General features: G+C 51.3%; 1 protein-coding gene across 1 annotated transcript in view; it reads left to right on the top strand.

Moving 5' to 3' along the window:
- The first annotated feature begins 2186 nt into the window (after positions 1-2186).
- LOC140394259 (netrin-3-like) overlaps positions 2187-10859 on the top strand; it is a 381075-nt gene continuing 372402 nt past the window's right edge. Inside the window, exon 1 of the mRNA XM_072481304.1 lies at positions 2187-2547. The gene's annotated coding sequence lies outside the window, so the exon portion shown is untranslated. The remainder of the gene's footprint in view (positions 2548-10859) is intronic.

The following is a 10859-nucleotide window of genomic DNA, read 5'->3' as shown; positions in this document are numbered from 1 at the left end:
TGCGATAAAACTGAAAAGGCTGGAAACAGCCGGCAAGTCAGGTAGCATCTGTGAAGAGAAATAGAACTCAGGATGACCTGCTGACTTTTTCCAGCAGTTCCTGTTCTTATTTCTTATAGCATCAGCAGTATTCTGCCTTTGACCAGATGTGATGTTGGTTGAGGATTAAATATTGGCCAGGGCACCGAGAGAACTCCCTGCTTTCCTTTGAAGTAGAGCCATAAGATCTTTTATATCCACAGTGACATTGGCTTAACATTTTAACTGAAAGCTGGCATTTCCGACTCTGCAGCACTCCCTTTCTATTGATTCTTTGACAGTGCAGCCAACCCTCAGTACTGATTCTCTGACAGTGCAACTCTCCCTCTGTGCTGATTCCCTGACAGTGCAGCACTCCCTCTGTGCTGACCCTCTGAAGGTGCAGCACCCCTCTGTGCTGACCCTCTGACAGTGCAGCACCCCACTGTGCTGATTCCCTGACAGTGCAGCACTCCCTCTGTGCTGACCCTCTGACAGTGCAGCACCCCACTGTGCTGATTCCCTGACAGTGCAGCACTCCCTCTGTGCTGACTCTCTGACAGTGCAGCACTCCCTCTGTGCTGATTCCCTGACAGTGCAACTCTCCCTCTGTGCTGATTCCCTGACAGTGCAGCACTCCCTCTGTGCTGACCCTCTGAAGGTGCAGCACCCCTCTGTGCTGACCCTCTGACAGTGCAGCACCCCACTGTGCTGATTCCCTGACAGTGCAGCACTCCCTCTGTGCTGACCCTCTGACAGTGCAGCACCCCACTGTGCTGATTCCCTGACAGTGCAGCACTCCCTCTGTGCTGACTCTCTGACAGTGCAGCACTCCCTCTGTGCTGATTCCCTGACAGTGCAGCACTCCCTCTGTGCTGACTCCCTGACAGTGCAGCGCTCCCTCTGTGCTGACTCTCTGATAGTGCAGCGCTCCCTCTGTGCTGACCCTCTGACAGTGCAGCGCTCGCTCTGTGCTGATCCTCTGACAGTGCAGCACCCCTCTGTACTGACCCTCTGACAGTGCAGCGCTCCCTCTGTGCTGACCCTCTGACAGTGCAGCGCTCGCTCTGTGCTGATCCTCTGACAGTGCAGCACCCCTCTGTACTGACCCTCTGACAGTGCAGCACCCCTCTGTGCTGACCCTCTGACAGTTCAGCACTCCCTCTACACCGACTTTGACGATGGAGCTCTCCCTCTTTACTGACCCTCTGACAGTACAGCGCTCCCTCTGTGCTGACTCTCTGACAGTGCAGCGCCCCCTCTGTGCTGACTCTCTGACAGTGCAGCACTCCCTCTGTGCTGACTCTCTGACAGGGCAGCACTCCCTCTGTGCTGACTCTCTGACAGTGCAGCACTCCCTCTGTGCTGACCCTCTGACAGTGCAGCGGAAGCTCCCTCTGTGCTGACCCTCTGACAGTGCAGCGCTCCCTCTGTGCTGACCCTCTGACAGTGCAGCACTCCCTCTGTGCTGACCCTCTGACAGTTCAGCGCTCCCTCTGTACCGACTTTGACGATGGAGCTCTCGCTCTTTACTGGCGCTCTGACAGTGCAGCCCTCCCTCAGTGCTGACCCTCTCACGGTGCAGCGAATGTTCCCTCTGTGTTGACCCTCTGACAGTTCAGCACTCCCTCATACTGATTCTCTGACAATGCAGCCCTCCCTCAGTACTGACCCTTGTATAGCTCAACGCTCCCGCCTGCCCTTCTGACAATGCGACGCTCCCTGCTGACCCTCCGATCGTGCAGCTCCCCCTCAGCACTGCACTGGAGTTTCAGCCTGAATAATGGGCTCAAATCCAGGCGTGAAGCGTGAATCGGTGACTTTCTAATTCATCGGGAAAATGTTGTCCACTGAAGCACAGCTGAGAGCGTCCAGCCCGTGGTCGACATATAACATAAGTGTGGGCCATGTTAATAGGTGGGAATTTGTGGGTGTAATCTAACAAGGGACATGTGTGAGAGACAGTGTGAGGTGTGATATGAGATTGATCTGTGCAAGCTATATGTCCATTGATATCAATCCCTCTCTGTTATTCACCACATTCTGCCAATTCGCAGGCGGCGGGAGGACCGGGGTCCCGTGGGCGGGCAGGTGTGCCCTACCCCGGAGCTGAGCCGCTGACGGTGCCGTGTCCCCCGCGGTTGGCGGGCGGGCTCTGTCTTCCTCCGCCCAGTTCGGTTCCAGGCTGCTGCGCTGGTTCGATGTTTTTAAAACCTGGTTCTCATTTGCTGGTTTGGCATCACCAGCCTTTCATATTATGGGCTATTTGAGTTCCTCCCCTCTTTAATTCCTTTAAAGCTGTGAAACATTACGCACTTTGTGTTAGTCTCCGCCGCCCGTTTCATATCATTATTTAGCTTCTGCCAGTCGCTCCCTCATTGGTTCCGCGGCGCTGGGAGGTGGTTTCTCCTATTGAGGAACGGGACAGAGGTAACCGGATCGGCGATCACTATCTCCCCGGTCACAGCAGCTCGGAAAGCTGCAGGAGGACTGAAGACTGAACGGCTCCCACTTGCAGCTCGCACTCCAGTAAGTTGCTTCATTCTGACAGTCTGTCACCGTTAGGATGGTTCACACTCTCGGTTCTTCTCAGTACCTGCTCCCTCCCTCCCTACTCTCCAATCATCCCCCCTGTCTCTCATACCTGTTATCTTCCCCTCCTCCAGCTTATTCTCCTCAACTTATTCTCTTTCGCTCCCTTCACCGTTTACCCTCCTCTTCGTTTTAATCTCTGCTCTCTCTCTCTCTCTTTAATCCCTCCATCATCCTCAATTATTCTCCCCTCTCCCCTCGCCTTTTCCCTCTCCCTCTCCCACACACAACCTGACCTCTCCCTATCTGCCCCTCTGAAAACTCTCCCCTTTCTGTCTGTCAGCAGCTCGCTCACACAATCTGCTCGCACTGCCGGCTCTCTGCCCTTTCGCGCCGTGTGCGGCCCTTTTGTCATTCACTCGCGGTCTTCCCCCCCCCCCCCCCCCCGTCTCTCTGGGCAGTCAGTGTGGGTGCGGGAATGTGGAGCGACCCCCCCCCCCCCCCCACCACCTCACACGGCAGGTGCGGCTCCCGGCGCCCGAGCGGTCACCACATACCCGGGATTCCCCGTGGAGCCACGGAGTTATCCCTCTGAGAGGGTCTCGGTTTGGAGTTACCCTCAGAGTGAAGGTCCTTGGCCTGGAGTTACCCTCAGAGTGAGGGTCCCTGGCTTGGAGCTGCCCTCAGAATGAGGGTCTCTGGTTGGAGTTGCCCTCAGAGTGAGGCTCCCTGGTTTGGAGCTATCCTCAGAATGAGGGTCTCGGCATGGAGTTGCCCTCAGAATGAGGGTCCCTGGTTTGGAGTTGCCCTCAGAGTGAGGGTGTCGGCATGGAGTTGCCCTCAGAATGAGGGTCCCTGGCTTGGAGTTACCCTCAGAATGAGGGTCCCTGGTTTGGAGTTGCCCTCAGAATGAGGGTCCCTGGTTTGGAGTTACCCTCAGAGTGAAGGTCCCTGGCCTGGAGTTACCCTCAGAATGAGGGTCCCTGGTTTGGAGTTGCCCTCAGAATGAGGGTCTCGGCATGGAGTTACCCTCTGAATGAGGTTCTCGGCATGGAGTTGCCCTCAGAATGAGGGTCTCTGGTTGGAGTTGCCCTCAGAGTGAGGCTCCCTGGTTTGGAGCTATCCTCAGAATGAGGGTCTCGGCATGGAGTTGCCCTCAGAATGAGGGTCCCTGGTTTGGAGTTGCCCTCAGAGTGAGGGTGTCGGCATGGAGTTGCCCTCATAATGTGGGTCCCTGGTTTGGAGTTGCCCTCAGAGTGAGGGTGTCGTCATGGAGTTGCCCTCAGAATGAGGGACCCTGGCTTGGAGTTACCCTCAGAATGAGGGTCCCTGGTTTGGAGTTGCCCTCAGAATGAGGGTCCCTGGTTTGGAGTTGCCCTCAGAATGAGGGTCTCGGCATGGAGTTACCCTCAGAATGAGGTTCTCGGCATGGAGTTGCCCTCAGAATAAGGGTCTCTGGTTTGGAGTTGCCCTCAGAATGAGGGTCCCTGATTTGGAATTGACATCAGAGTGAGGGTCCCTGGTTTGGAGTGACCCTCAGAATGAGGTTCTAGGCATGGAGTTACCCTCAGAGTGAGGGTCTCGGCATAGAGATGCCCTCAGAATGAGGGGCTCGGCTTGGAGTTATCCTCAGAGTGAGGGTCCCTGGTTTGGAGTTACCCTCAGAATGAGGGTCCCTGGCTTGGAGTTGCCCTCAGAGTGAGGGTCCCTGGTTTGGAGTTGCCCTCAGAGTGAGGGTCTCTGGTTCGGAGTTGCCCTCAGAGGTAGGGTCTCGGCATGGAGTTGCCCTCAGAATGAGGTTCTCGGCTTGGAGTTGCCCTCAGAATGAGGGTCCCTGGTTTGGAGTTGACCTCAGAATGAGGTTTTCGGCTTGGAGTTGCCCTCAGAATGAGGGTCCCTGGTTTGGAGTTGACCTCAGAATTAGGGTCTCGGGATGGAGTTACCCTCAGAATGAGGGTCTCGAAATTGAGTTGCCGTCAGAATGAGGGTCTCGGCATTGTGTTGCCCTCAGAGTGAGGGTCTCTGGTTTGGAGTTGCCCTCAGTATGAGGGTCCCTGGTTTGGAGTTGCCCTCAGAGGGAGGGTCTCGGCATGGAGTTGCCCTTAGAATGAGGGTCTCGGCATTGAGTTGCCGTCAGAATGAGGGTCTGCGGCATGGAGTTGCCCTCAGAATGAGGGTCTCGGCATTGAGTTGCCGTCAGAATGAGGGTCTGCGGCATGGAGCTGCCCTCAGAAAGAGGGTTCCTTGTTTGGAGTTGCCCTCAGAATGAGGGTCTCGGCATGGAGTTGCCCTCAGAGGGACGGTCACGGGATGGAGTTGCCCTCAGAATGAGGGTCCCTGGCTGGAGTTATCCCTCACTCTGCGGGGCACTAATGGTTTTACCGCCCGAGTAAAATAGTCACGGGTCGGTCGCACCTATTTTCTTGCTGACTATTTATAATATTTTCTCTGTCTTCATTTCCGAAAACCCTCGTTTCATGTGAGGTTTGACCTTCGTTGCAGATGTAGCCGCTCTCACGCTAATCTTGTGAAATATTAACAATAAATTCCAGATTTGCCCTTTCTCTCTGCTTCCAGTATGGGTGAAGCCTTCAATGTTGCCAATGTTTGCATGGTGTTTAAGCCGCTATTCTAAGGGGAGTCATTGATTATATCCAGACTGTGGTTCCTGGGTGGGACATGCTTCACGCAGACTTTCTATTCCGGCCTTTTTCCCTTTCACCCCTTTAATTCAATAATATCTCGTATTGTTATCAAGTTTTCAACCACTCGCCGTATATTTTTGAACAAGCTGTTTTAAGATGCTGATCAAATGTTCAAAATATTGCAAGGAAAAAGATTGAAATAAGGCTGTTGAAGAATTGGAATTATATTCAGTGAAATAAATGGAACCCGCAATTCTTCATACCCATCCAAGGAGGAGATCATCAGTCAGCCAGCGCCACAATCCTGAAATACTGGTTTAGCACACTGGGCTAAAGGGCTGGCTTTTAAAGCAGACCGAGGCAGGCCAGCAGCACGGTTCAATTCCCGTACCAGCCGAACAGGCTTTTCACAGTAACTTCATTTGAAGCCTACTTGTGACAATAAGGACTTTCATACTGACCTCTCTTACTTACACTGCATCTGTTCTGCACTGTCTACCACTCACCCATAACCTGATCACTGATGCTCAGTTTGGGTTCTGCCAGGACCACTAGGTGAATCCGCTACTACCAGCATCCTGCGGTTACCATCACCAGAAACTGAACTGGACTAGTCATATAAATACTGTAGTTACAAGAGCGGACCAGAGATTGGAAATTCTGAGGCCAGTAACTCTTATAACTCGTCACCATCTGCCCGGATGAGTACAGTGCCAACACTGAGGAAGCTCTAAACTATGTAACAGTCCATTTGATCGGATCGGGAGGCATCCCCATCCATCAACTTAAATGTTCACACTGCCCTTCACCAGATGTGCAGTGCAAGTGTGTACCACATACAAGGTTCTCAGCAGCAACTTACCAAGACTGTTTTGACAGCACCTTCCAAACCCACAATCTCTACCGAGAAGGACGACGACAGCAGATGCATGGAAACATAATTGCCAGCAAATTTCCTCTCAAGTTACTCACCAACCTGGCTGGGAACTGAATCGCTGTTCCTTCACTGTAACTGGGTCAAAATTCTGGAACTCCCTAACAGCAATGTGGATGTACTTACACCATAGGAATTGCAGCTTTCAAAAAGATGGCACACATCCACCTCCTCAAGGGCACTTGGGGCAATAAATATTGATCTTGCTATTCAAACTCTCCTTGCAATGGATAAATATAAAGTTGCCTATTGGGCACGTGTCCCACAGCACCTACAGTGCATCTGCCTGACACTGCTTTCTCTGCACCTGCTCCACACTGCCTGGAGTGCACCTGCCTCACACTGCCTACAGTGCCCCTGTCCTACACGTCATACAGTGCACCTGCCCAACATTGCCCACAGTGCACCTGTTCCATACTGCATACGGTGCCCATGTCCTACACTGCACCACCTCACACAGCCTACAGTGCACCTGCCCACACTGCCTTCAGTACACCTGCCCCACACTGCATACAGTGCTCCTCACTGCTTTCAGTGCATCTCTCTCACACTGCCTACAATGCACATACCCCACACCACCTACAGTGTACCTGCGCCACACTGCCTTCTCTGCACCTGCCCTACACTGGCTACTGTGCACCTACCCTACACTGTCCAAAGTGCACCTGTCCCACACTGGCTCCAGTGCCCATGTCCTGCACTGCTTACTGTGCACTTGCCCCATACTGCCAACAGTGTGCCTGCCCCAAACTGCCCACAGTGCACCTGCCTCTCACTGTCCAGATTGCACCTGCCCTACACTGCCTAGAGCGCATCTGCCCCACACAGCGTAGAGTGTTCCTGTTCTACACTGCCTACAGTGCACTTGCCCCACACTGCCCACAGTGCACCTGTTCCATACTGCCTACAGTGCACCTGCCCCACACTGCCTACAGTGCACCTACCTCAGATTGCCTTTAGTGCACCTGCCTCACATTGCCTTCAGTGCACCTGCCCATACCGCCAACAGTGCACCTGTTCCATACTGTCTACAGTGCACCTGCAGCACAGCCTTTTCTGCACCTGCTCCGCACTGCTTAGAGCACCCCTGCCCCACAATGCCGACAGTGCACCTGTCCTATGCTGCCTACAGTGCAGCTTCCCCACAATGCCTACAATGCACCTGCCCCAAATGCCTACAGTGCACGTGCCCCACACTGCCAACTGTGCACCTGCCCAAATTGCTTACTGTGCGCCTGCCCCACACTGCCCATAGTGCACCTGCCCCACACTGACCATAGTGCACCTGCCCCACACTGCCTATAGTGCACCTGCCCCACACTGCCTACAGTGTACCAACCCCACAGTGCCTACAGTGTACCAACCCCACAGTGCCTATTCTGCAACTGCCGCACACCCTTACAGTACACACTTGCCACAGTGCACCTGTTCCATATTGCCCATCGTGCACCAGTTCTAAAGTCGCCACAGTCCCAGGTGGCCTTCATGAACAACCTCAGCCAGTAAGTTAATTGAATACATGCTGTTCGCCTTGTTTTGCATCACAAACTAGCTGTCCAGCCAACTGAGCTAAACCGAACTCCAACCCGGCACCTGCTCCACACTGTCCATAGTGCACCTGTCCTACACTGCCTACAGTGGACCTGTCCTACACTGACTACAGCACATCTGCTCTACACTGCCTATAGTGCACCTGCCCTACACTGCCAACAGTGCACTTACCCTACACTGCCTACAGTGGACTTGCCCTACACTGCCTACAGTGGACCTGTCCTACACTGACTACAGCACATCTGCTCTACACTGCCTATAGTGCACCTGCCCTACACTGCCAACAGTGCACTTGCCCTACACTGCCTACAGTGGACTTGCCCTACACTGCCTACAGTGGATCTGTCCTACATTGACTACAGCATACCTGCTTTACACTGCCTACAGTGCACCTGTGCTACACTGCCTCAAGTGCCCCCGTCCTACAGTGCCTACAGTGCACCAGTTCTAAACTGCCTCCAGTGAATTTGACCTGCACGGCCTACAGCACACCTGCTCTACACTGCCTACAGATCACATACCCGACACTGCATACAGTGCACCTGTCCTACATGGCCTATAGGTGCACCTACCCTACACTGCCTACTATGCACCTGTCCTACAGTGCACCAGTTCTAAACTGCCTACAGTGCATATGTCCTATACAGCCTACAGCACACCTGCTCTACAATGCCTACAGATTACTTATCCTACTCTGTAAAAAAGTGCACCTGTCCTACACTGCTTGCAGAGCACTTGTCCTACATGGCCTATAGGTGCACCTATCCTACACTGCCTACTATGCACCTATCTTCCACTGCCTTCAGTGAACCTGCCCTGCACTGCCCATGGTGCATCTGTCCCACACTGCCGATAGTGCACCTTATCCTACACTGCCTACAGTGCACCTTGTCCTACACTGCCTACAGTGCAGCTGTCCTACACTGCCTACACTGTCCATAGCATACCAGCCTTGCACTGCTTACAGCATACCTGTGCTACAATGCCTACAGTGCATGTGTTCTAGGCTGTCTACAGGTGCACTTGTCCTATACTACCTACAGTGCACCTATCCTACATTGCCTACAGTGCACCTGCCCCACACTGCAACAGTGCACCTGCCCTACACTGCCTACAGATTCACCCGTCCTACATGCCAACAGGTGCACCTTGTCCTGCACTGCCCACAGTGCACCTATCTCACACTGCCTAAAGTGCATCTGGCCTGCACTGCCTAGAGTGCACCTGCCCCACATTGCCTACAGTGCACCTGTCCTACACTGCCTATTCTGCACCTATCCTACACTGTCTACACCTGCCCTGCACTGCTTACAGTCCACCTATGCTACAATGCCAACAATTCACCCATCCTACATTGCAACAGGTGCACCTGTCCTCTACTGCCCACGGTCCACCTGTTCTAGGCTGTCTACAGGTGTACCTGCCCTACACAGTAAACAGGCACCTCTGTTCTGCACTGCCTACAGTGCACCTGTCCTACACTGCCTACAGTGAACCTGCTCTATAGTACCTAGAGTGCATCTTTCCTACACTATCAACAGGTGTACCTATTCTCCAACTCTTTCAATTCACCTGTTCGTGACTGTCTCTGGTATACCTGCCCTACTCTGCCCTGCATAAAGCTCAACTGACATACATCATCTCGAGCTCACATGTCTTATGCCCACCAATAGCTCACCGCATACAACTTACCTGTCCTACATCCTGCTCACATGTACTACACCCCACCTACACCTCTGCTCTCCTACAACCCACGAACAATTAAACCTTTCTCTCATACCACTCACAACTCACCTGTCCTACGCACTACCCACATATTGCAACACAGTAATGAACACATTGTCCAAATATTGGTGAAGTGACAGAAAAAACACTTTAAATAAAGAAATCTTCCACAGGATGATCCAAAGTATTTCACAGTATGATAACTACTTTTGAAATGTAGACGCTGTTATAATGTAGGAAACACAGCAGATCCCACAAACAATGGTGTGATCATGACTCAACAATCAGTTTCAGCGATGTTAGTTAAGGATTTAATATTGGCCCGGGACACTGGGGAAAACTCTTCTGCTCTTCTTCAAAAGAGTGTCACGGGACATTATGTCCATTTGAGAGAGATGACAGGGCCCATGTTTAACATTCCATCTGAAAGACAGCACTTCCAACAGTGCAGCACCCCTTTAGTACTGACCCTCCTGCAGTGCAGCATTTCTCAGTACTGCCCCTTCAACAATGCAGCACTCCCTTGGTACTGACTCTCTGACAGTGCAGTGCTCCCTCAGTACTGACTCTCTGACAGTGCAGTCCTATAGAGGAGAGCATGGTTGAAAAGAAAACAAAGAGATTAGGAGAGAGCCAAAAAGATTAGGAAGGCAAAGAGGAACTATGAAAGTAAATTATTAAGGAACATAAAACAAAATAGTAAAATATTTTAAAGGCACATCATTAACAAAGGAATTTGTGATGAGAGTAGGGCCATTAAGTAATCGATGGAATAATACTCCACAGGTAATGATCGAGGGATGGCAGAAATATGAAATACTTATCTTGCTTTGTTGTTTACCAGAGAGGTAGAAAAAGAGCCATTTCATTGAATGGTGGGAGGAGCAATGAGGTAAGTGCATAAAAAAAGTATATATAGGATATGCTAAACAAGTTCAAAGAGGATAAAGCTCCTGGCCCAGATGGACTGTGTCCCGGTAATTTAAAATAATCTAGGAAAGAGATAACAGTGGCATTAATATACATATTTAATACCTCATTCGAAAAAGGTGTATTATCGGAGAACTGGTAGATTATAGGTACTTCCTATATTTAAGAAGAGAGATAGATCATGTCCAGGGGATTATATTCCAGAATTTTACCATTGGCAATAGGAAAGATAATGGAATCCCTACTGAAGGAGAGAATAGTAGAAATAAAAAATATAACAGTGAATATTCGGTATGCATTTCAAAAGGGAAAATCTTGCCTGATCAACCACATTGAATGAGGAGGTAACCAAGAGAGTTTACAGCAATAATACAGTAGATGTACTTCATGTGGATCTAATAGATGTATTTAAAAATATACAATGTGAATACAGAGAGAATTTCTTCTTTTGTAGGAAGAGCATTGCTAGATGCCAGAAATATAAAATAGTCACCAAGAAACCCAATGAAAAATTTAGAAGAAAC

This window comes from Scyliorhinus torazame, chromosome 17, assembly GCF_047496885.1.
Source record: "Scyliorhinus torazame isolate Kashiwa2021f chromosome 17, sScyTor2.1, whole genome shotgun sequence".
Classification (NCBI taxonomy): domain Eukaryota; kingdom Metazoa; phylum Chordata; class Chondrichthyes; order Carcharhiniformes; family Scyliorhinidae; genus Scyliorhinus; species Scyliorhinus torazame.
The sequence above is the reverse complement of the archived record's forward strand: the minus strand, read 5'-3'. Positions and strand labels throughout refer to the sequence as shown.